General features: G+C 37.1%; 1 pseudogene; it reads left to right on the top strand.

Moving 5' to 3' along the window:
• The first annotated feature begins 6589 nt into the window (after positions 1 to 6589).
• LOC102498599 (UDP-glucuronosyltransferase 2B31-like) lies at positions 6590 to 24636 on the top strand (annotated as a pseudogene).
• Positions 24637 to 24845: the final 209 nt, after the last annotated feature.

The raw sequence follows: 24845 nt of genomic DNA, 5'->3' as shown, positions 1-24845 counted from the left end.
GTGGCTTAAAACTCAGGTCAGGATATAAATTTATCACCTCTCCTTGGCAGAGTGGGCTGAAACACCTCTGGCTTCAGACCCCGGGGTGCTGTTTCTCTCAATAATTTTTTCTTTTTCTCTTGAGATGGTACCTCCTGAGTCATACTCTGAACCCTAGCATTTGATGCCAAAATCCAGGAGACTCACTGGAGGCTGCCATCTCAAATAGGACCCATGCCCTTGCCAGAACTCTGTGCTTCATCACAAGACCTCTCATGTGGGGTCAAAATTTTTTTTTTCCAAGGCTTCCCAGCCAGCCACAACAAGAACGTTTGGCCTCCTCCAGATCTTGGACTGATAGGCCCCAACTTTAGATCTGGCTCCAGTGAATTGGCTGAGCCTTTGGTAACTCTGGGCATTTTACATCATGGGCCTGCATTTTACATTGAATCATTAAATGTTTTTCTTTATGTCAGTTATTAAGGATCACATATATTGCAATGTCATTATATAAGTTCCTGGAAGGTCTCAAGGCCCCCTGAGTCTCTGGGATTATTGGTGCACACTACTGTGTCTGACCTTTGGATTAGATCTGAAATCACACGTGGGTTTCCTGTGTGATCCCAGTCTAGGGAGTAGTGTGTTAGCACTGAAAGTCACTGCTGCTGGACCTGATGATGTGTTCTGTTAATAGAGAATAAAGGAATGTCAACATGGGATTCTCAAATATGAGACTCTTACCGAATGCAACCAACCATCTTCCTTCTTTGATGTCTCAGAAGAAAAATCAAAGGGTACCAGCTCCCCCTAAGGTGTCTACTGTCTCTGAACTGGAACACTCAAAATGAGTTTTCTTGGGAGAATTCTTGAAAATGGATTTCTACACTACCATTTTCACTTTAGAAGGGAATGTGAGGGACAAAATTTTCTGGCACAGATAGCCACTTTAAAGGGGTATCCTGGTAAGAAAGAACACTGAAGAGTCTAGAAACCAGCAACTGAGTCTAACAATAAGGTGGAGTCTTGAGAGGAAAAAATCCAGGTCCCCTAAGTATATGTTTCTGTTACTGAAACATTCTGCCTGTGGAGCTACTTGAAACTTGGGGCAATTTTTAATTTCAGTCAGAACTGCTATAACATCCATTCCCATATCTAGCCAACATCAAATTCCCCTGAGGACCTGCCAAGTGGAGAAGTGGCTAGTGAAGAATTCTTGGACTAATCATCGATGGCTATAGCTGTTTGGCTTCCTGAAGGAAATTGTATTGTTAACCTGAGGGAGAGAGAAAAGAAACATTAATTTAGTATTTGCTGATATGCAAGACCCTGAGCTAGACTGTCAACTTTTGTAATTTTCTTTAGAAATGACATTTTAATGGGCATAAGTTTGTAATACTCATTTGTATGACAAGAAAGCTGAAGTTCAGAAATGTTAAGTAGTTTGAATGCCAAGAAACAGTTGACTTCAAAATGTATGCTATATTCAACCAACCAAGCAAAATCCCCAAAGGAGTTTCAAATTAGTACACTTGTGGGAACCAGCAGTTAACGTAATGGCTATGTCGCTGGACTCCCACGTAGTCGACCACGGTTCGTGTCCCGGACCCGGTGGCTTAAAACTCACGCCGGACGTGTGTGCGTGCGTGCCCAAGATCCCAAGAGGAGAATGGAGGAGAAGGGATTGCGGCGTGACCATCCCGCCTGGGGGGTGATTTCTCGCTTTCTGTCTCTATGTCTCACTCTGTCTGTCTGGCGAGCACATGCGCCCTACAGTGAAAATCGCTCCCCCCCCCAAAAAAAAATTAGTATACTTTTTAAAAAAAAAAAAAAAAAACACTAAAAAGTCTCCGGATGCTGAAAATTAAGCAACACATTTCTAAATAACAATAAAATTAGAAAATGCTTTTAACTGAATGATAATGATAAAAAAACTATGAAAATTAAGAGCGCAAAAGAAAATTCACAATACTAAAATACATGTATAAGGAAAGAAAACAGGGCCAGCAGGTGGTACTGTACTCCCACATGGCCAACCATAGGTCAAGTCCTGTGCCTAGCAATTTGCTTTCTCACTTTCCCTCTCTTCTTCTCCCTGGTAAGCACATGTGCCCTATAACAAATTAAAATAACAATAATAATAAAAAAAAGATTGAAAAATCCATTTCCTAAGCTTCTTTTAAACAAAGTAATAAAATTGATAAACTATGAAGCAAGACTAATTTCAGAAAAAAAGAGAGAAAACACTAAATGCCTGCTCCTGATACTACTGAGTATAAGAAACTGAGCATGAGAGCTGGAAAAAAAGGCAGAAGTAAAACCTTATCATTAAAAAAAAAAAAAATGTTGCCATAGGGCAAGTCTACTTGCTGGAAAGAGACAGAGAGAAAAAGTGAGAAGTCACCCCCACTGTGGGATGGCCATACTGCAGTCCCTTTTCCTCCGTTCTCCCCTCAGGATTTTGGTATGCCCTCACAACATGGACCCGGCATGTTTTTCAAGCTGCCAGGTCTGGGATTCAAGCTGTGGAGTTGGCCATATGGGATCTAGCACCTTAACCATTGTGTCACCTGCTGGCCCAAAATGTATCTATTAAGTCATCCAGAAAAAAATCACATTTCAGATCCTATTATGGCCAATGTACTCAAACATTCATCTGTTAAAAGGGAATGCAGACTAGACTTTGGTATTGTAGCCTCAAAAGAGAGAGCATATGTACTTGGGAATTTGACAGATCTGAGTTCAAATCTAGCATCTAACTTTGATACTTAATTTATGACTACCGTTTTCACTGGTGATATGGAAATAATAGTACAAACGTCACAGGCCTGTTGGAAGAGTAAGGGATAAAGCACCAACCACAGGGGTAGCTTATATCCTACAGAATACTCCCCCTACTTGACACATGATCATGACATTTATAATTTGACTATCTGTAAGAAAGTTACAAAAGTATACCATGAAAATAGGTCATTCATTTGGAAATGTACTATTTTCTGAAAAGCTTGCATTTTCTTTTCTTGCCTGTTTTAAGAAGAGAGGTTTGATTTGGTCATTTTCCAATAGAAAGGAAATTTCTAACATACATACAACATAATAGTATGGCACAAAAATTAAAATGAAATAATAGTATATAATTTTCATTCTAATTTAATCAAATAATTTTTATTTTCTATTAGTAGATCTATGCCAATAATATACTATTTTTGAGATTTTGAGGGAAAAGGCATTCATCTTTGGTGTTGACATGATGACAGAGGACCCTCCCCCAAAAGAATCTTTGGCTTTCCATCAGTGAGTCTAGTCGGCTGAGGCATGCATGTTGATGTGCACAGCGAAGGATCAAAGACCTAAGACAAGCATAGTGACCGGCTTTAGTCGGCTGAGGCATGCATGTTGATGTGCACGGCGAAGGATCACAGACCTAAGACAAGCATAGTGACTGGCTCAGATGATAGAGCTGCAAAATGAATGCTCACGATTCTTCACACACTGAACAAACTTGGCAGGTTTATGAAAGAAAGCAGAAAACGAAATCAAGATGCAGTATGAAATAAGGGGAGAGAGGGGGGGGGGGGGGGGGGGGGGGGGGGTAAAACTCAAATTAGGCGCATGTGTGTGCATGCCCAAAATCCTAAGAGGAGAATGGAGGAGAAGGGATTGAGGCATGGCCATCCCCCCAGGGGGGATGGTTTCTCACTTTTTGTCTCTTGGTTTCTCTCTGGCAAGCACATGCACTCTATAGCAAATCTCTCTCTTAAAAAAATTACTTATCTTGGGAACCAGCAGTTAGCATAATGGCTATGTCGCTGGACTCCCATGTAGTCGACCGCGGTTCGTGTCCCGGACCCGGTGGCTTAAAACTCACGCCGGGCATGTGTGCGTGCATGCCCAAGATCCAGAGAGGAGAATGGAGGAGAAGGGATTGCGGCATGACCATCCCCCCGGGGGGTGATTTCTCACTTTCTGTCTCTATGTCTCTCTCTGTCTGTCTGGCGAGCGCACGCGCCCTACAGTAAAAATCTCTCCAAAAAAAAAAAAAAAAATTACTTATCTTATGAAACTTAATTGATAGTACTCTTGATAAGTTTCAAATGTCATTTCATTTACATTACATTTTAAAAATCATTAATATTCATAATCTATTTCTAGTGAAAAATATAATTTAATGTGGAAAATAGAGAAATATTTCCTTCGATAGTAAGACCATTATGTTGTTTTCTAGTCGTTATCGTCAAGAAACAAATTCATCAAATAATTGCTTACATATTAAGGAGTTAACAAATTAGAAGACCTACTAGACCAAGAATATGGTATATTAAATATTTAGCAATGTAAAGCTCTATATTAAATTAAATATTTATATTTTACATTTCTATAATATATTATCCAATATTTTAAACTTTTATTTTATTTACTCTTACAACCTCGGGACCAGCAGTTAGCGTAATGGCTATGTCGCTGGACTCCCACGTAGTCGACCGGGTCTGGCGGGGGCTTAAAACTCATGCCGGGCACATGTGTGTGTGTGCCCAAGATCCCGAGAAGAGAATGGAGGAGAAGGGATTGCGGCCATCCCCCCTGGGGGATGATTTCTCACTTTCTATCTCTCCGTCTCTCTCTGTCTGTCTGGCGAGCACACGCGCCCTATAGCGAAAAACCTCTCCAAAAAAAAAAAAAAAAAAACCAACCTCAGTGAAATGTGTCCTTATAGTTTCAGTACAATTAATGAAAGAGATTAATAACCTTAACTAGCTAACTAAAATTTTTGAAATTCTTAAACATTATAAGATTTATTTAAACTTTTTTGAAATTCTTAAGCATTATAATAAAATATATTTAGAAATTAATCCCAGTTTAAAAACAATGACTGCAACATGGCCATCACCCCCCCCCAGGAGGGGGGTGATTTCTCACTTTTCCTCTTTCTTTCTCTCTCTGATGAGTGTACCTGCCCTATGGCAAAAACAAAAAAGAAAAAGATATGACGTATTCTTCAAGTGTGTGTATATAAATGAAAATACATTTATTTGCGAAGTGTTTTAGGATTTTTAAATTTTTCATACAAATGTGTATTTTGACTTTTACAATTCTATTGCAAACTGGCAAGAGCTATTATATTTTTAAGCTTGATCTGTTCTCTTTTGCTTTGCAGTGATTGGATAACATAGCATGATAAAAGTACAACCATCTGTGAAGCTGAGTCTGCTGACATTCTTGGGCTCTTCAAACTGGCAATCCATCACACATGAGAGTACCTGCCACTTCAGAGCTCTTCTCAAACTCTCCTTCCTCTTCAATCTGGTTTTGCTTTGTTGTCAGTCCTGGGGTGTTTTTTGTTTTGTTTTGTTTTTGTTTGTTTGTTTTGCTTTGTTTTGTTTTGTTTTTCCATAGGGCATATGTGCGCACCAGAGAGAGATAAAGAAAGGGAGAGTAATTGGGCATTCTATTAACTCTATTTTCTTTTTGCAAATAAGTTTATACCTCTCTTTAGTAAAGGGGGGAATGGAGACAGAAAAAGAAATGTTTTAGAAGATAATTACAGTGCACTTGTCACTAGACTCTAGCCTTGACCATACTTTAAGAGCTTTTGTGAATCAATAAAATGTGAAAAAAAAGTTTGGTATGGAAGGGAAAAGGGAAGGAAAAAACAGGTAAAAGTATGCTTACCTAAGAAAAAAATAAGTTATTTGCTGATGAGAATGTATATAGCACTATCCTTGTCTCGACTAACATGCATGGTATTTGTGTTGGGAAAAAATGTATGCTGTAAAGACGTGATAAAATGTAAATTAAGATAAATAAATAAATAAATAGATCAACTTTAATCTTAAAAAAAATCTACAGTAATCAAGAAACTGTGTATTGAAACACAGATAAACATATAGATCGACTGAATAGACTTTAGGATCAAGAAATATCGATCCACATATTTATGATCAATTTATTGTGGCAAGGGTGCCAAAATAGTTCAATAGGGCAAAAAACAACCAATTAAACAAATGCTACTGGAAAAACTGATTGTCCATTTGAAGAAGACAAGCCATATCTAAAAATAACTTCAATTTGGATTAACAGCCTAAATACCATAACTATGACTCTAAAGAGAATACAGAGGGGTACAATTTTGTAACTTTGGGTATGGCAATGATATCTTAATTATGGGAAAAAAAGCACAAGCAAATTAAATATAGGTAAATTGTATTACATCAAAATTTTCTTATCTTTTTTCCTTAAAAAGGAGAACATAAAGTGAAAGACAAACCACAAACCTGGAGAATATATTTAAAATTTTATCAAATCTATAAATATGTGATAAAGAAATTATATCAAGAATATATAAAAATGGGACCAGTAGATGGCATAATGCTTACATCACTGGACTCCTACATAGGTAACTGCTGTTCAAGTCCCAGATTCAGAGGATTCAAATTCATGGGGGGCTCATGTGCACACATGCCCAAGATTTTGAAGGAAAATGGAGGACAAGGGATGGAAGCAAGCCCATCCCCCTGGAGGGTGGCTGTGACTTCTTCCCTTCTGGCTCTCTTTGTCTCTCCGGTGAGCACACATGTCCTATAGCAAAAATCTCTCTCTCTAAAAAAAAAAAAAAAGATTTCTCTTAAAAAATAAATGAAATACTAAACACACCAATACAAACAGAAGTCATCCACCACTTGTTTGTTCACTTTCCAACCACCTGCTCAGATTTTTATATAATGTATTTACTTTAATGATTGAGAGTTACATTTTAACTACCTGAATGATCTATCCGTGCATATATAAGCATGAGCAATGACAGACACCTAATGTGGAAAAAAAAATCACTGCATTTCACCACGATGTCTATGAAATGGACATCAACACTTCTGCTGCTACAGCTGAGTTGCTTTAGCTTTGGAAACTGCGGGAAGGTGCTGGTTTGACCGGCAGAATACAGCCATTGGATTAATATGGAGATAATCCTGGATGAACTTACCCGGAGAGGTCATGAGGTGACGGTTCTGACATCTTCAGCTTCCATTCTTGTTGATCCCAGCAAAAATTCCAGTATTAAATTTGAAGTTTATAATTTGTCTACAACCAAAGAGTACTTGGAAAGTGTTTTCATGAAATTAATAAAGCAATGGATATATGACAGTCCAAAAGATACATTCTTCAAATATTTTTCACAGATGCAAGACTTCCTTTGGGAGTTTTCTGATCCTCTTCAAATGAAATGTAAAGAAGTAGTTTTGAATTGGAAACTTATGACAAAACTACAAGAATCAAGATTTGATGTCGTTTTTGCAGATGCTATTGGTCCCTGTGGGGAGCTGCTGGCTGAGCTTCTTAAAATACCCTTGATGTACAGTCTCCGTTTCACTCCTGGCAACACATGGGAAAAGTACAGTGGAGCTGTTCCGTTCCCTCCTTCCTACGTACCTGTTGTAATGTCAGAATTAACTGATCAAATGACATTTATGGAGAGGGTCAAACATATGATATATGTGCTTTATTTTGACTTTTGGTTCAAATCAATTGATGAGAAGAAGTGGGATCAATTTTACAGTGAAGTACTGGGTAAGTCATGTTTTTATTTGACAGACTTAATTTTTCTGTGCTTTTGAGATGATCTTAAACAGACTCAAAGTCGGAGGAGTGTGTTTCTCTTAGGTGAGATGATGACATTAAAATGTAAGGTGATCTATCAACCTCTCAAATATGGATAGGTTGACATTGTAGGGTCAGTTAGAATCCAGTAACCATCAATTTATGCAACACTCTAGGGTGTCTTATATCTGAAAATTAAAGCACTTAGGATATTTTAAAGCAATTACATATCCATTTTAATAGATAAATTTTCACTTCTACAAAAGTCATTAGGTACACCAAGAACATCTTGAAGAACACAGACATGTAAATTAAAGAATTCATCATGTTTTTAGCACAACTATCTGTGATATTGAAAATTTTTTTCTCTTTGTGTATGTCAGTTTCCCTATTTAGAAATCAAAATATTACCCCAAATCTGATGCTGGAACAGTGACCACATTTCAACACTCCCCATACTGGAGGATCTCTGATTCATGTTCCAGGCTCATCCACTACAAAATGGGTTTCCACAGGTGTTCCAGTAATTTGTGTTGGCTGAAATTGGGAATGGGTTTCAGCCTGAGGACCTTGTTGTAGATCTTCTGTCATTTTCTTAGAAGAAATAAATAAACTTTGAAAAAAAATGTTTCCATAGCTCTACAGGAATTCCCTCATAGTTGAGACATATTATGGCTCTCCCCAACAACCACAGAAACCTAGAATTTAATGTTTTAATGTTTCTAAATTCTTTCACTAAGTACTTGGAAATTTCTTCTTTAAAGATCCATAGTCTTAGTGAAGCATGAACACCCAAGTTATTACTCTTTATATACTTATATGTCTTCATTAACCAAATTCAGGATAGGCAAAAATCTTTATTTAAATTATTAACAAATATCTTCCACCTGCCACTTGCAAATATATATCAAAAAAATCAATATTCTTAGGATCTAAAATTGAACCACAAACAGTAGTAGGCACAAGAAATTCAGTCATACTCTAAAAAACTCATATTTCATTTGAGGTATAAGGATCAAAGAACTAGCATGATAAATTGTAAATATTAGACTGAGAACTTCTTAGAAAGCTATTTTAAGGGTATTTGGTAGAATTAATTGATTGTAGGCCTCAAAGAGGTTTTTAATTTAATCTGTTACTTTGACAATTTTAGAAAAAATGTAAGTGATGGAGCCGGCAGGTGGTGTGGGGGTTGAGGCATTGGACTACCACATGGTTGACCATGGTTCAAGTCCTAGACCTAGAGGCTTTACTTTCTCACTTTCATTTTCTCTCTCTGTCTGGTCAATGAAAATAATAATAATAATAAAAGTTAAATGGTAACCAGCAGTTAGCATAATGGCTATGTCACTGGACTCCCATGAGGTCGACCATGGTCTGAGTCCCAGACCCGGTGGCTTAAAACTCATGCCGGGCGCGTGTGCGTGCGTGCCCAAGATCCCGAGAGGAGAATGGAGGAGAAGGGATTGTGGCGTGACCATCCCCCCTGGGGGGTGATTTCTCGCTTTCTGTCTCTCTGTCTCTGTCTTTCTGGCGAGCGCACGTGCCCTATAGCAAAAAAAAAAACAAAAAAAAAAACTCTCAAAAATGTTAAATGAATAATTCTTCAAAAAAAGAAAAGAAGAAAGTGCATGTTCAATTCTTTTTTTTTTTTTTGAGAGATTTTCACTGTAGGGTGCGTGCGCTTGCCAGACAGACAGAGAGAGACAGAGACAGAAAGCGAGAAATCACCCCCCAGGGGGGATGGTCACGCCACAATCCCTTCTCCTCCATTCTCCTCTCGGGATCTTGGGCACGCACGCACACGCGCCCGGCGTGAGTTTTAAGCCACCGGGTCCGGGACACGAACTGCGGTCGACTACGTGGGAGTCCAGCGACATAGCCATTACGCTAACTGCTGGTTCCCCTGTATGTTCAACTCTTTACTGACTTACTTTAAGTATTATTTATAATTAGGCCAACAGGCAGCATGGAGGTTCTGGTGCTGGACTCCGAAATGGCCACTGCAGTTCAAGTCTCAGAGACCAGGCAGCTTGCTCCATCATTGTCTCTCTGTCTTACATTGTGCATAAATGTATGTATGCATATTATTTTTCTCAAAACAAAAACAAATTTTTTTCAAGGCTTTTGCCACAGGGCACATGCACTGGCCAGAGACAGAGAGGCATCTTGAGGTAAAGTGAAAAATCACCTCCTATAGAAAATGGCATGCTACAATCTCTTCTCCTCCTTTTTTCCTCTCAGGATTTTGGGCATGCACATACACATGCCTGGTGTGATTTTCAAAGCATCAGATCTAGGACTTAAACAGCAGTCAGCCATGTGGGAGTCCAGCACCTTAACCACCTCTTCACCTGCTGGTTCCAAAACGCAAACCACTTGAAAACCTTGGTCATTTTATTCCAACCCATTTCTAAAAATGACCTAGAATAATTCTGTGATGGTTCTTTCATTTCTTCTTGCTTGTTCTTTTCCTTTCTTCAGGAAAACCCACTACAGTATTTGAGACAAGGAGGAAAGCTGACATATGGCTTATTAAACCTATTGGGATCTTGAATTTCCTCGCCCACTCTTACCAAATTTTGATTTTGTTGGAGGTCTCCACTGCAAACCTGCCAATCCTCTGCCTAAGGTAAAAATAGTCTAATCTGTTTTGTTTTGTTTACTTTGCATTCTCAGTGATGAGGACTCTGCATTCTCCATTCAGAGTGTGTGACTCACAGTGAGAGAGCCTGGTAAACTGGCCTTCCAATTAGAAACTCATATCCTTTTTTTTTTTTTTTTTATCAGAAAGTTTGCACACATGGTAGAGAGTAATGGAGATAGAAATAGAGAGAAGAAAGTGAGACAGGACATCCTTTGGGAAAGGATCATACCGCAACTTTTCTCCTTTTACCTGCATTTCATGATTCTGGACATGCATGTACAGACATGTCCAGTTCTGATTCAGGATTTCACCCATCCATTCAGCCATGTGAGATTCATCAACCTTAACTACCATGCTGGCCAAAAAACTCATATATTTTGATACCATCCCATGAAACTGCATTTCATTATATTTAAGGAATAAAGTAAGATGCTTGAGAGAGATTGAGAATAGGTGCAGTTAAATTAAGGTCTTCTTTCTTCAAAACATAAGACAGAATCATTCAAATAATATTTATACAGTATTTAGCACACTCAAGAAATAAGTGGTGGACAATCAGAGAATCAAAGTTGACCCAGTTGCTTCCATACTCCACACTTAACTTGCTACTGCATAGAGTATAAACTAGTAATAACTGTGTGAAATGTGTTAGCATAAGGAGAGACCCAAAACCAAGGAGTCATCCAACAGGAATCAGAGAACATACCTTAGACTCATTGATCATTAAGGTGAGACCTGAATGATGTGCAGGAATAGGTGAAGGGAAGAGGGGGGAGAAGGAGACACAAACAGAAAAGCAAATAGAAAATAAAGCCAGTTCCCAAGACTCCAAGTTTCTTTAACAGAAAGAGACTAAGGAAATAGGCACAAGATGCTGGAATGTTAAGTTGGAACCAGATAATCGTTGGGGCTTTGAAAAACCTATTAAAGAAGTTGAAAAAAATGTAAAAAGTTAGACAAAAGATGTAATCAGGTTATTTGTGTTTTGGGTTTTGTTGTTTTTATTTTTTCCTAAAAATAATCTCAAGATGTAGTCACTGGGTGGCAGTGTAGAGGAGCAAGACTATGGAAAGAGGAGCCATTTAGGACATTCTTGTGAGAGCTTGGCAACTGATTACACAAGACTAAACTAAAACGTTCATACCGATGACCACGCCAATACGTATCATCATAGTACGGTCTCATAATATATCCTGTTGAGAAAGTAAATACAAATAAAACACTTAAAATATCTGAGGCACATATTCAGTGATCCAGAGTAATATCAAGTATTGGCATCATTGCCACTTCACACAGAATTCTTAATGTAATATAAACTTGTTTTCTGATGGTTCAACACTGTATCTCAAGCAAATTTTTAGAGAACATATATCCTGTGGTTTAATTTAAAAGCAGACACATGCATTTTGACAATCAGATGAGCAATCTGAACAAATACAATTTCACTGTAAGGGCTGACACTCTTCACCAGTAGCCTAGCTAAAAGGGAAAATCACTCGATAACAGAAAAACAAAATAAATATGTGACCCAAACCATATTTGTAGCCAAACTCAATGTGTACTGCTTTCATTCTAGCATTTAAACCATTCCTCACTTGAGGGCCACTGTAGAGGATAAATGTGATAATTTACTTTATCAGGTGCTCTCTGCATTAATCCAAATAGGCAGAATTGCTCCTCACAGTTGCTCCCTTGAGGAACATAGGAATTGACATTCTAGCTGCCTGACAGAATGAACACAGAGAAAATGTACACGGCATGTACAATTAAGAGCAAATAATTTCTATAACTTTTACCTGGCAACTTTCCTTATTATAGAATCCCAAGAGAATTCTGTTCATCTATAGATTGATGTGTCTTATAAAGGATCACAAAAATCTAAAATATAACTTAATATTACTTGTATTCATCATATAACCTTGTACTTTATATCATACTTTTAAGATGCAAGGAAAAAAGCTAGCATTCTTACCGGACTTTTGTACGCAATCTTAAGAGATTATTTTTATTACCTTCTTATTGGCAGCAATCTAACTCAGAGAACTTAATTCAACCCATAAAACTTCACTTTCATTTTGAATGCAAAACGTTTAGGCCATATACCAGAACAAAAGTACGGTACTTTTTCACAAAGTACAAAAATTGAGGTACAATTTGTGGAAGTGTTAAGCAATTAACCTCTATTCTTGAAAGATGTCCACATTCACAATAAGGGACAGTGACAGATTCAGGAGCAGTTGGAAAAAAAGAGAAGGACAAGGAGGAGAAGAAGAAGCATGAATGGCCGTGTAAAGGCAGTAAGTAGAAATATGAGCTATTGTTAACACGTTAGAGAAGTAAGATATGAACCCAACCCATGTTGGGATGCTTGTCCTCCTATTCTTCATTAGTAAATTATTTGTCACCCCCAAATTACCTGCTTTTTCATAAATCATTAGATGGCCAGATCATTTCTGTAATATTTAACTGAAATAAGGAATTAGACAAAATGTTAAAAGGCCACATTCATCAATATTCTTAAAGATGCTTATAACCACGGGAACCAGCAGTTAGTGTAATGGCTATGTCGCTGGACTCCCACGTAATCGATTGCAGTTTGCGTCCCGGACACTGTGGCTTAAAACTCACGCCGGGTGCGTGTGCGTGCATGCCCAAGATCCCAAGAGGAGAGTGGAGGAGAAGGGATTGCGGTGTGACCATCCCCCCTGGGGGGTGATTTCTCGCTTTCTGTCTCTATGTCTCTGTCTGTCTGGCGAGCGCACGCGCCCTATAGCAAAAATCTCTCAAAAAAAAAATGCTTATAACCATTAGATATCTATTAGAAAAAAATGACACTATTCAGGAAGAAAAACTAATTTTAGGTATAGTATCAATATTTGTGACAGTTATTTGCAGAAGAAATATAAATATTTTATATAAAGTATGTTTTAAAAACGTGTATGTGCATCTAACCTCATTATAATCATTTTATCATAGAAGGTTTAACTACATTAAGTCTGTTTCACAACTTTAATTGGGAACTGAGAGGCAAAATGATAATGTATAAAATCTTTATTCTCTTGTAAGGTACACACATTAGAGAATTATACTTTCTAAACTATGCATCACATATATACATTTAATTACAGTAACAGAATAAAAGCCTGAATTAAATCATATAAACTTCAAACCAGGGATGTTTCTACATTGAGAATATGGTTGACTCTTATTTAATTTTTCATACTTTTAAAAATACTTTTTCAAACATTCTTCTAATAAATTAATAAATTTTCATAAGGAAATTACAGAATGACAATGACCAGTCCATGTCAGTGATTAATACGTAAAGGGATTGTATTAATATACCATATAGAAAGACTTCCTACAGCATGGATGAAGGAAGCTGTGAACAGTAAGCCAGTTAGACAAAACTTTGAATATAAGTTACTTCAAATGTTGCAACAGGTCTCTGGAATCACAAAAAATACCTGGGTGTTCCAGATATTTCTAGGAATAGTACAGTGATCATTATATTAAAATTTATTTCATCAGATTAAAATTAATCTCTTGAAATTTCCTTCTTTTCATATTTCTGAAAAAACATTTTCTGTTTGTTTTCAAGAAAGAGAGCCTGGAGAAACACACCATTGACAGGGTCTCGAATGCAATCCCTTTCCCCCAGCCCCTTGTAATCTTGGGGTTATATGTGCACTCCAACATATTTTCAAGCTGACCCAGGGACCCAAAACTGCCATTGGCCACTTGGCTTCCAGTCTTGCAGGGCATTTATATTATCATTGAGCATGGAAACAAGTTTTCAAAATAAGTTTCATGATGACAACGAGATTCAGAAAGAAAAGTTTATAAAAAGTGAAGATTTGGTCATTACTTTACAGAGAGAAAAGGACAAGTAATAAATTTTAAATGGCAGGAGCAATATAACAGATGCATGCGTGGTTTGACAAGATAGATATTCAGTTAAGCCTGACAAGACATTTCTTTTTTGGTGGGCGACTACATTGAGCAGTCCTAAATTATCATATAAGGAAAGTATTAATTATAATAATTGACAAATTTTTGGAAGAACAGGTCAAAATAATTCTCAAGCATTTCCAAGCAAACACATCTTTCCCAGGAGCTTAATATAGCATGAATTGAGCTGAGCAAGAGAGTGAGCAAATCTCCACTGAGATAGGTCTGGACAGCCCCTTCCCGTTGGTGCAAGGCTTTCTGTGGAACAAGGTCAGGGCATGATGAGGGTCTCTCACAGCCAGTAACACAGCAGCACTCTCTACTGGGACATTAATTTGATGATGTAATATCAGGAAAAAAGTGTCGCATGTAAATAAACTCAGAAATATGATTGCACAGGTATTTAACTCTATATGTATTATTCTGAAAATTTTTGAACTCTTAGGACTATTTCTGAAAATTCCAAACCGTAATTCCAGACTCTTGAATATCACTGATTCATACACACAAGCTAAATTTTAAGAGCTATTTTAGGAGAAAAGTTTGGGGGAATTCTGATTTAAAAAAAAAAAAGGTGAATTATGAGGATTACAGAATAGAGAAAATATAAGTATAAAATCATCCCAACTATAAGTGCCTTTTCCTCAAGTCTCAGAGTCCAGAAAGAAAAATACTAAAGTCTTCAGACTAAAATAATGATCCACCTTTTCTCCTAGTATACACACAAGTTACTTAGTAGAACCATAGTTATAGAGAATTAAGGTACATCAAAAACTAGCTGTGGTATCTGCTTCCAAAAATGTATAGTACTAATTAATAACATTATAAATTAAGAGTTTGGTTATAGTCATTTCTAACATCATCGTCCCTAACAATTGCTCTCTCTGTTATTTCTTCCCTACATATGTATTTATACAAATATGTCTAATAGAGGAAAACTATCTCTTTACAAAAAAAAACACACACACACAACTGATTAGGCCAGTTAAAAAACACCTATCGTGGGGCCAGCAGGTGATATAGTGGTAGATGCATTGGACTCCCTCATGGTCGATGGTGGTTCTAGTCCTGTAATCAACGGCTTGAGAGTCACACCATGTACGTGTGTGTACATGCTAGGAATCCTGAAATGAAATCCACCATCCACTCAGAGAAGGAACGTTCCTATCCCTCCTGGGGAATGATTTCTCACTTTCTCTGTCTCTCTGTCTCTGTCTCTCTGGTGATAACACCCACCCCATAACAAAAATATCTCTAAAAAAATAAATAAATAAAAATAAAACACCTCTCGTTCCAATTATTATTTATACTCTCTGGTACTCTCTCCTTAGATACTTTACCAATCTCTGCATTAGTTTCTGCTGCTGGTTGCACTTTTCTAATGAAGTAAATATTTTCTTCACAGGAGATGGAAGACTTTGTCCAGAGCTCTGGAGAAAAAGGTGTGGTGGTGTTTTCTCTGGGGTCAATGGTCAGTAACATGACAGAAGAAAGGGCCAATGTGATTGCATCGGCTCTTGCCCAAATCTCTCAAAAGGTGAGATAAAGGGTCTCAGTGGTGGACAACTGCTGCTGTTATCACTGTAACTGACTCATGCAGCAGGACCCAGTTCAAGAGAGTCTGCCAGTGTATGAGGTAGCCATATGGAAAAGAAAGGTGAAGATGGACCTATGCATAATAAATGTGACCCCAAAATCATTCTGCTTCTTGCTCCTTAGATTAACCACTCCTCATGACTGAGGGAAAGGGAATAGAGGAATCATGAAAATCCAAGCTTGGCACAGGGAAGACTCAGATGTTCCTAACTCCATAAAATGTAATGGAATCATATGATTCTAATATATAAAATACACAGCACTATTTGCATATTTTACTAATTATTTTGTGGCTTCCTGTTTGATACAAAAAAACAAAGGAAATATTTAGACGAGAGCCCAATGCTACTTTAACCCTCTCAGAGATAAATTACATGGCAGTTTATGAAGCTTGCTTGGGAATTCCAAAATCAGTACTTCATTTGATTCTGGGCATGAAAATGGCTTGGGTCTATTGAAGGAATTATTAGAATTATTTATTTAATTTTATTTACTCATTCATTTACTTTTATTTGACCAGAGAAAGACAGACACACAGAGAGAAGGAATGTGAGAAAGCAAGCCACCAGGTTCGGGACTCAAACCATGGTCAGCCATGTGGGAGTGTCTAGTGCCTTAACCACCACACCACCTGCTGGCCCCTACTGAAGAAATTATTTCTGTCAATAACTACTGTCAAGGCCTGGTAGTTCATTACTAAGGTGTTAATAGACAACTAAACAAAGTGAGCAACATCAACATCAAGACTTTGGATTTTTCAACAGCCTTTAGTTAGTTTTTTGTTGTTGTTTTTGTTTTGGTTTGGTTCTTTTAGGTATTTGCCATAGGGCATGTGTACTCCCCAAAGACGCAGAGACAGTAAAAGGAAAAGTGAAAAATCATCCTCCAGAGAGATGGTCATGCTGAAATCCCCTCTCTTCCATTCTCTTCCAGAAGTCTTGGGCACGCATATATAGGCTCCCATTGTGAAATTCAAGCCACTGGATCAGGGACTTAAACCGCTGTTGGCCATGTGGGAGTCTAATGCCTCAACAACTATGCCACCTGCAACCCCAATAGCCATATTTTTAAAAAACTGCCAACAGGCTTTTCTTTTCAACACTTAAAGAACTTCTAATCTAGGGACCAGCAGTTAGCATAATAGCTATGTCGCTGGACTCCCATGTGGTCGACCACAGTTCACGTCCTGGACCCGGTGGCTTAAAACTCACACCGGGCACATGTGCGTGCGTGCGTGCCCAAGGTCCCGAGAGGAGAAGGGATTGCAACATGGTCATCCCCCCTGGTGAGTGATTTCTCACTTTCTGTCTCTCTGTCTCTGTCTCTCTGGCAAGTTCGTGTTCCCTGTAGTCAAAAAAAAAAAAAAAAACCTCTCCAAAAAAAGGGAAAAAAAAGAACTTCTAATTTAGCAATAGTGAAAAACTGGATACATTCCAAATACTGAACCTATGTTTTTTCTTGGATATAGTGCTTAAGAGTTTGTTACCTAAAACAAGTTATACATAAATCCTAGTTAGAACTGACTTATTTTCCACAAGTAGCTGATGGAATAGTTTTGCTTCTTTGTATATCAAAAGTAGTCAAAATTTTAAAAATAACCTAAGACCAATACTGTACCCTACCGGTTAAGGGAGCTGAATCCCAAATGATTAACCATGGTTCAAATCCCAGCTTGCAATTTGTGGGTCCCTGCCCAAAGAGCTGACATAAATCACAGTAGAAAAATGAAGGAGAGGGATTACATCAAGGCCATGACTCAAGGGGAGTGATTTCTCTCCCTTTCTCCTTCTCTCTCATATCCCTCTATCCTTGGCAAGTACAGGCATCTTCTGTCAGAAACAAAACAAAACAAAACCATGGAAATAACTGAAGTAACAAGTAGATATTTATAAATTCTTTATACCAATCAAGAAATTAAAATATTAAAATTGGATGAGGAAAGCAAATGCACAAATACATAAAACAATGTGTATTTGATCAGTAATTTGCTATACAATACAATTATAGAAACTGAATAGCAATGTTTTGTAAACCTGGATTTGTCTTTGATCATAGCACTTGTCTAAGTTATCATTTGTGAACAGCAGTATTGCCTTACATAATTGATTATAAAAACAAACACATGAAATGTGGATAGTCTATTTATCTGTCTTTCATTGTTCTCACTGTATAAAATACCATGTTACAATTTTTGTATCTGGCATGTGGATGTCCTTTAGAACTCAAACACACTTTAAACTTCCCATTTTGACTCATGAAATATAGTCTTTTCTTTTCCCAACAGGTCGTATGGAGATTTAATGGCAAGAAACCAGCTACTTTAGGACCCAACACTCGGCTGTACAAGTGGATTCCCCAGAATGACCTTCTTGGTAAGACTCTGAAGAAGAAATGCTGAAAACATATGTAACAGCTAATTCAGATGATAGCTCAATTGGAAACAAATTTTTTTAACATTTATTATTTAAAAACTCAGAAATGAAATTTAATTAGATAAATGTGGTATCAATTTTCCAGTCTCAGGAGTGAAAAGAACAACTTATAGCATTTGTTATTTTATTTTACACAGTCACATTCTCTGTGGCCAGATCAAGGTATCTTTAGTACAGCTATAATTACTTCAAAAATAATTTTAATTGCCTTTGTTTTCTATGTTTATAAACTTTGTCTACAAATTCATATTTCTCCTTTAACCTCCTGAAAGAGTATAGCAAATGCTACTGAAAAATAGCAGCTGTCCTTTATTGCCAATGACACTGCATTTTCTACGGGAAAAAAATTACACAAAATTTGCCATGAAGCAATAACACATTTTCATGATAAAGTGAGAAATTAGCCTTTCAGGGGATGGCCACACCAGTTCCTTCTCTTCTTGAGATCTTGGGCATACACGCACACGCACTCAGCATGATTTTCAAGTGCCAGGCTCGATACTCAAACGACAGGTGTTCATTTAGGAATCCAGCATCTTAACCATTATGCCACCTGCTGGCCCACATGCCATGTCTTTTACCTTGTTCTCTTTCATTTTCTTCTATCTGAAACTCTTTTTTTTTTTTTTAGTTTTATATATATATACACTAATAAATTTTTAATTTCTTTGTTTTGTTTTAAGTTTATTTAATTATTTCTCTGTGATCAAAGCACTCTCAGCAGGGTTTCCACACTGCAATCAATCTCCAGCTTCAGCCAGTCCCAGATCACTGGCACATATAAACACAGAGTACACAGGGAAGTCTTCGAATATGAACCCAGAGCCTTCCCTTGCAGGTCAGCCTTAAAGAGTGTTGTTTTACCACTGTGCTACCATCTAGCCCCCTGATGGGCAGCTTCTTAAAAAGTTAAACATACAGGGACCGGCAGATGTCATGGTGGTTGAGGAGCTAGACCTGGAGGCATGCTTTCTCATTCTCTCTCTCTCTCTCTCTCTCTCTCTCTCTCTGGTCAAACTGAAGAATAATGATAATAAATAAAATTTAATTTAATTCCATTTGTTATTGTTCTATTTTTAATTTGACCAGAGAGAGACAGAAAGAGAGAGAGAAAGGGAAAGCAAGAAAGCAAGCCACCAGGTCCATAACTCAATGGGAATCCATCACTTTTAATTTAATTGTTGTACATCTTACTGGGTACAGTGTGGACTTCCAAAGTATGCATGCAGTGTGTGATAACAAATCAAGGATAATTATGTATTTGTCATTTTCAATAAAGAAAGTTACATATATATTTATACCATTCTATGTCCCATGTCCCTGCATTTTTCTCTCTATTAAATGCTTTTTTTTTTTTTTTTGAGAGGTTTTTGCTATAGGGCGTGTGCGCTTGCCAGAAAGACAGAGAGAGACAGAGAGACAGAAAGAGAGAAATCACCTCCCCCGGGGGGGATGGTCACGCCGCAGTCCCTTCTCCTCTATTCTCCTCTTGGGATCTTAGGCACGCACGCACATGTGCCCTGCATGAGTTTAAGCCACCGGGTCCAGGACTCGAACTGTGGACGACTACATGGGAGTCCAGCGACATAGCCATTACGCCAGCTGCTGGTCCCTCTATTAAATGCTTTTTAATCCTGATCTCATCCTATGTCCCTACTCCTATGCTTACTGAAATAACCAGGCCATGAAAGACAAATACTGTTGCCTCCACTCATTACATATCAAGTATCTATACTCCATGGAGATATTGAGAGATTTGAAAACAAAGAAATACAAAAGATAGAGCCAGAGGAAATATGATGATTAAGGCACTGAACTCCCACAGAATCTACCACAATTTGAATCCCAGACCAAGTGACTTGCTTTCTAGCTTTCCTTTTCTCATTTTCTCTGTCTCTCTTTGGTGAATGCACACTCCCTAGAGCAAACTTGAAATAATAATAATAATAAAGAAAGAAAGAAATAATTTAAGGGAAAAAAAGATAAAATAAATACAGAGGATAACGCTAGATACCAGAGACAGCAACCTGGAATTCATTGTTCAAGTTTAAAGTCTCACACCACCCCTTTACATAGCCTTCTCTTACTTCTCCAGCACAAACGTGCTTCTTGCTCTGAAATAGCAAAGTCATTTTAATGAAGTTTAAACATTGCCACTTTATATTGCCTTATATTGAGTATCTCTCATCTCATTTCTAAGAATCATAAGTAATAATTTTGTTAAAACTTACCCAATTCTAGGTCATCCAAAAACCAAAGCTTTTGTAACTCATGGTGGCACCAACAGCATCTATGAGGCCATCTACCATAGGATCCCCATGGTGAGAATTCCTTTGTGGATCAACCTCAAAATATTGTTCACCTGAAGGCCAAGGGAGCAGCTGTTAGAGTGGACTTTCGTACCATGTCAAGTACAGATTTGCTCAATGCATTGAAGACAGTTATTAATAACCCTTTGTGAGTATGACTTTTTTTTTTATTGGATACTATTCATAGATTGGGACTGGTCAAAAGTGAGTATAACAAACATCCTTTTTGAAAAGATTAATTTTGAATGAATTTAAATAACTAAATCCATCTGAACCCAATTTAGCCAGACAGATACTTCATTATTTAATGGGTAATCAATTAGTACAAGAATATCTGGAAACACAGAAAAATTGAATTTTGGTAAACTATTCTAACAAAGACACTACTTCTAAATAGGACAGAATCAAAAAAAGAAAAGAAAGATAAACTGACAGAAATACAATATTTTAAATCCATAAGTATTTTAACTATAAAAATAAATATACATTAATAAATAAAATAATGCAAAAATAAGTTGAATAGAAATTACATTTAAATAAAATAATAAAATAAAAACAATATTATAATTCAAAATGTTTACTACTAGAAATGTTTTCTCCTGAAATTTGTTTTATAAATTTCAATATTTTAACAGATTTTATACTATATATATATAGAGAGAGACTATAAAATTCATTTTTAAAGTATAAAATGCAGATATATTTAGTATTTTTATAGCTTTATGAAACTTTCAAAATAATATGTTTGTAAGACCTTTTCATTATCTCAAATGAAACATCATATGGCAAAACTAAAAGTCACTTAAAAAAAAAAAAAGAATTCACTTCCCACGATTCTCTAGCCATAGACACTCTCAATTCACTTTCTGTCCCTACAGATTTTCTCCTCTCTGTAGATCTTACATAAATGAATCATCTAATTTATTCACTACACAATATTCTTAAGTTTTATCCAAGTTATAGCCATATATCAATAGTTTGTTTCTTTATTGCCAAATAATATTCAATGGCATGGGTATACCACACTTTACTTATTTATTCACTGGTTCATGAATGTTTTCTTTTTTCTTTTTCTTTTACTTCTTTTTTTTTTTTTTTTTTTTTTTTTTTTTGAGAGGTTTTTGCAGGGCGCAGGCAATCGCCGGAAAGACAGAGAGACAGAAAGTGAGAAATCAACCCCCGCCCCCGACCCCCAGCAGGGATGGCCATGCCGCAATCCCTTCTCCTCCACATTCTCCTCTTGGGATCTTGAGCATGCAGGCAAAAGTGTCTGGAGTGTTTAAGCCACCGGATTCCCAGACTTGAACCGCGGAGTCCAGCAACATAGCCATTGCGGCAACTGCTGATCTCAAATGTTTTGCTTTTTCCTTTGAGTTATTACAATATTGTTATTTGCAGAGACTTTAAAAGATTTGTGTAAAAATGAGATTAAAGTATTTATTCCTATACAAAAAGAAGTTTTGAAATCCATGCATAGTTTTTTTTTTTCAAAAAGAGCATTTTCTAGGAATATTTGGAAACCTTTCATATATATTTTGTAATTGTGCTTAATTTTTTCTTTTCTGTAGGAATTAGGAATGGCATTTCTGGGTAATATGGAAAACAGGTTTATGAAAAAAAAAAAAAAAAAAAACTACCCTAGTAAGAGTAAAGTGGTATCTCACCATGGTATTGACTTGCCTTTCTCATATGTCTAAGACATTTTCTGTTTTGTTTTGTTTTTTTTCTTTTCGGAGAGGTTTTTGCCTATAGGGCACATGCACTTGCCAGACAGACGGAGAGACATAGAGACAGAAAGCCAGAAATCACCCCCTAGGGGAGATGGTCACACCGTAATCCCTTCTCCTCCATTCTCCTCTCGGGATCTTGGGCACGCAGGCACACATGCGTGGCATGAGTTTTAAGCCACCAGGTCCAGGACGCAAACCGCAGTCAGACTACATGGGAGTCCAGCGACATAGCCATTACACTAACTGCTGGTCCCAGGCATTATCTTTTCACATGTTTATAGGCCATTCATATATTCTCTTTAAAGAAATGTAAATTCTAATGCCTTCTCCATTTTTTAATTGTATTATTTTTCTCACGCCTGGTTGTGTACGTGGGTGCCCCCAATTTGAGAAGAGAATGGAGAAGAAGGGATTTCGACATGGCCAATCCCCTGGCGTAAGGTGGGAACAGGCGAGATTTCTCGCTTTCTCTCTCCCTCTCTCTCTTTCTGTCTGTCTCTCCAGTGAAGGCACATGCTCTATTTAAAAAAAAAAATTGCTTAAAAAATAGAACTATTATTAAAGGCCAAAAATTGTTCAAATTTTTGTCTTCATTGATGACATTTATGTGATATTTTCATGGACCAGTATACTATATAGCAATGGAATATACCAACAAAATGAGATAAAATTCAAAAACAAATGTGTACATAAAAGATAAATAAACAAGCAGAACTAATTCATATTGTCACAATTCTGGATAACAATTCATTTAGGGGAGGGATCAGTGCTAAAAGGCCTCGTGAGGAAGCTGTGCTGCAGGACAGTTGTGACTTTCTACATCACAACCTGATTAGTAGGTCTATGGGTCTTAAATCACCATAATTTTTAAGAAAATAGTGATTTTTTTTTAGTTTTTCACATCACAAATGTCAAATTTCTTACGTAGTTCATACTTACATAACTTTATTTAATTAATTCTTTTTTTTAAATTTGCTTTAGGGCATGTGTGCTCACCAGAGAAAGAAAAAGAGAGAGAGAGAGAGAGGAAAACTTAAACAGTAGGTCAAGCAAGACACCAAGTTGGGGATTCAAACTCCATTGGTCATGTGCGAGTTCACACCACCTGCTGGTCCCCCCAAATTAAGTTTTTGTGATAGGAAATGCAATGCACTAATATTCTAGAAATCGAATAGTAATATAAATCTAAAGAAATAGATGAAAGGCCTAGAGAGCTATAGGCATGTAACCAGAAAAAGCCTGTCTGAGGTAATATTTAAGCCAAGTCCTCAGTTATGAGGCAAAATAAAACCTTAGCATATTGCAGGGAAGAATGTACCATAAAATAGAAGGAGGAACAGAGAGCATAAAGATGTCAAGGTGGTAACAACCTTTGGTGGCTCCAAAGAACAGGTAGATTATCAGCATATCTAGACAGAATGTGCAGGACACAAGCGCTAGAAGAGGTTATCTGGCCTTGTAGTCCAAAGAGGAGATTTTTATTTTATTCTAAATATTTAGATCTATTCTAAATGCCATGAGAAGACAGGGTCATTTTGGTCAGTACACTATCAAAATCTGAAATGCATTTACCAAAGTGACATTCTGACTATTGGGTGGAAACAAGACAGTAGAGGATAGTAAAAAAGAATGAAAGTAGAGAAACTGATTAAAAGGTTTTTCATCCACCATAACACAGTACCTCTATGAAAGCCTGAAGATGATCACCCTCAAGTTGCATTTCCACTATCTCACTTAACAATTCTTGGGGCGGTTACCACTTCCTCTGCTTCAGATATTCAATGATCGCTCCTAACCTTCCATTTTTACTGTTGGAAAGATTTGTAATTCAGGAAATTCCCACCTAAAAACTTAACATTCTATGATGACACAAGCAAAATTAAAAATAGACCTACACTTTGGAAGTTTAAAGTCTTTATACTGAATCATTCATATGACTCTTTTAAAAGCCATTCATAGACTTCATATCCTTAGACAAATTAATTTACTTCAGAAGGGTATCATTTGTTTCTGCTTCAGATACAAAGAGAATGCAATGAAGCTGTCAAGAATTCAACATGACCAGCCAGTAAAGCCCCTGGATCGGGCAGTCTTCTGGATCGAGTCTGTCATGCGTCACAAAGGGGCCAAGCATCTGCGGCCGGCTGCCCACGACCTCACCTGGTTCCAGTACCACTCTCTGGATGTGATCGGGTTCCTGCTGGCCTGTGTGGCATCTGTGATAGTCATCATCTCCAAACTGTTTCTGTTTTGTTGGCGGAAATTTGCTAAAACACCCAACAAGAAGAAAAAGGAGTAGTATAGATAAGAAATAATGCTACTGTGCCTGAAAGATGGAACTCAACCAACTTAATCCTGCACTGCTTACTTTGTAAACCGAAACTGTTTTCAAAAGATTCACTATCTTTAAAAAAAAAAAAAAAAGAATATTTCATGCCAAAAGAAAAAAAATCAATTGGACAAAAATAAAATAAAATTACTTGAGTGTATATTGGAATTTATTGCAATCCATGGGTTACATGATAAAATTTTTAACTAAGCTTCATTATGATCAAATTTTTAAACAGACACAGAAACATTAAGAGGTCTACACATACTATTTATATAGGTT

This window comes from Tupaia chinensis, unplaced genomic scaffold, assembly GCF_000334495.1.
Source record: "Tupaia chinensis unplaced genomic scaffold, TupChi_1.0 Scaffold142652_1, whole genome shotgun sequence".
Classification (NCBI taxonomy): domain Eukaryota; kingdom Metazoa; phylum Chordata; class Mammalia; order Scandentia; family Tupaiidae; genus Tupaia; species Tupaia belangeri.
The sequence above is the reverse complement of the archived record's forward strand: the minus strand, read 5'-3'. Positions and strand labels throughout refer to the sequence as shown.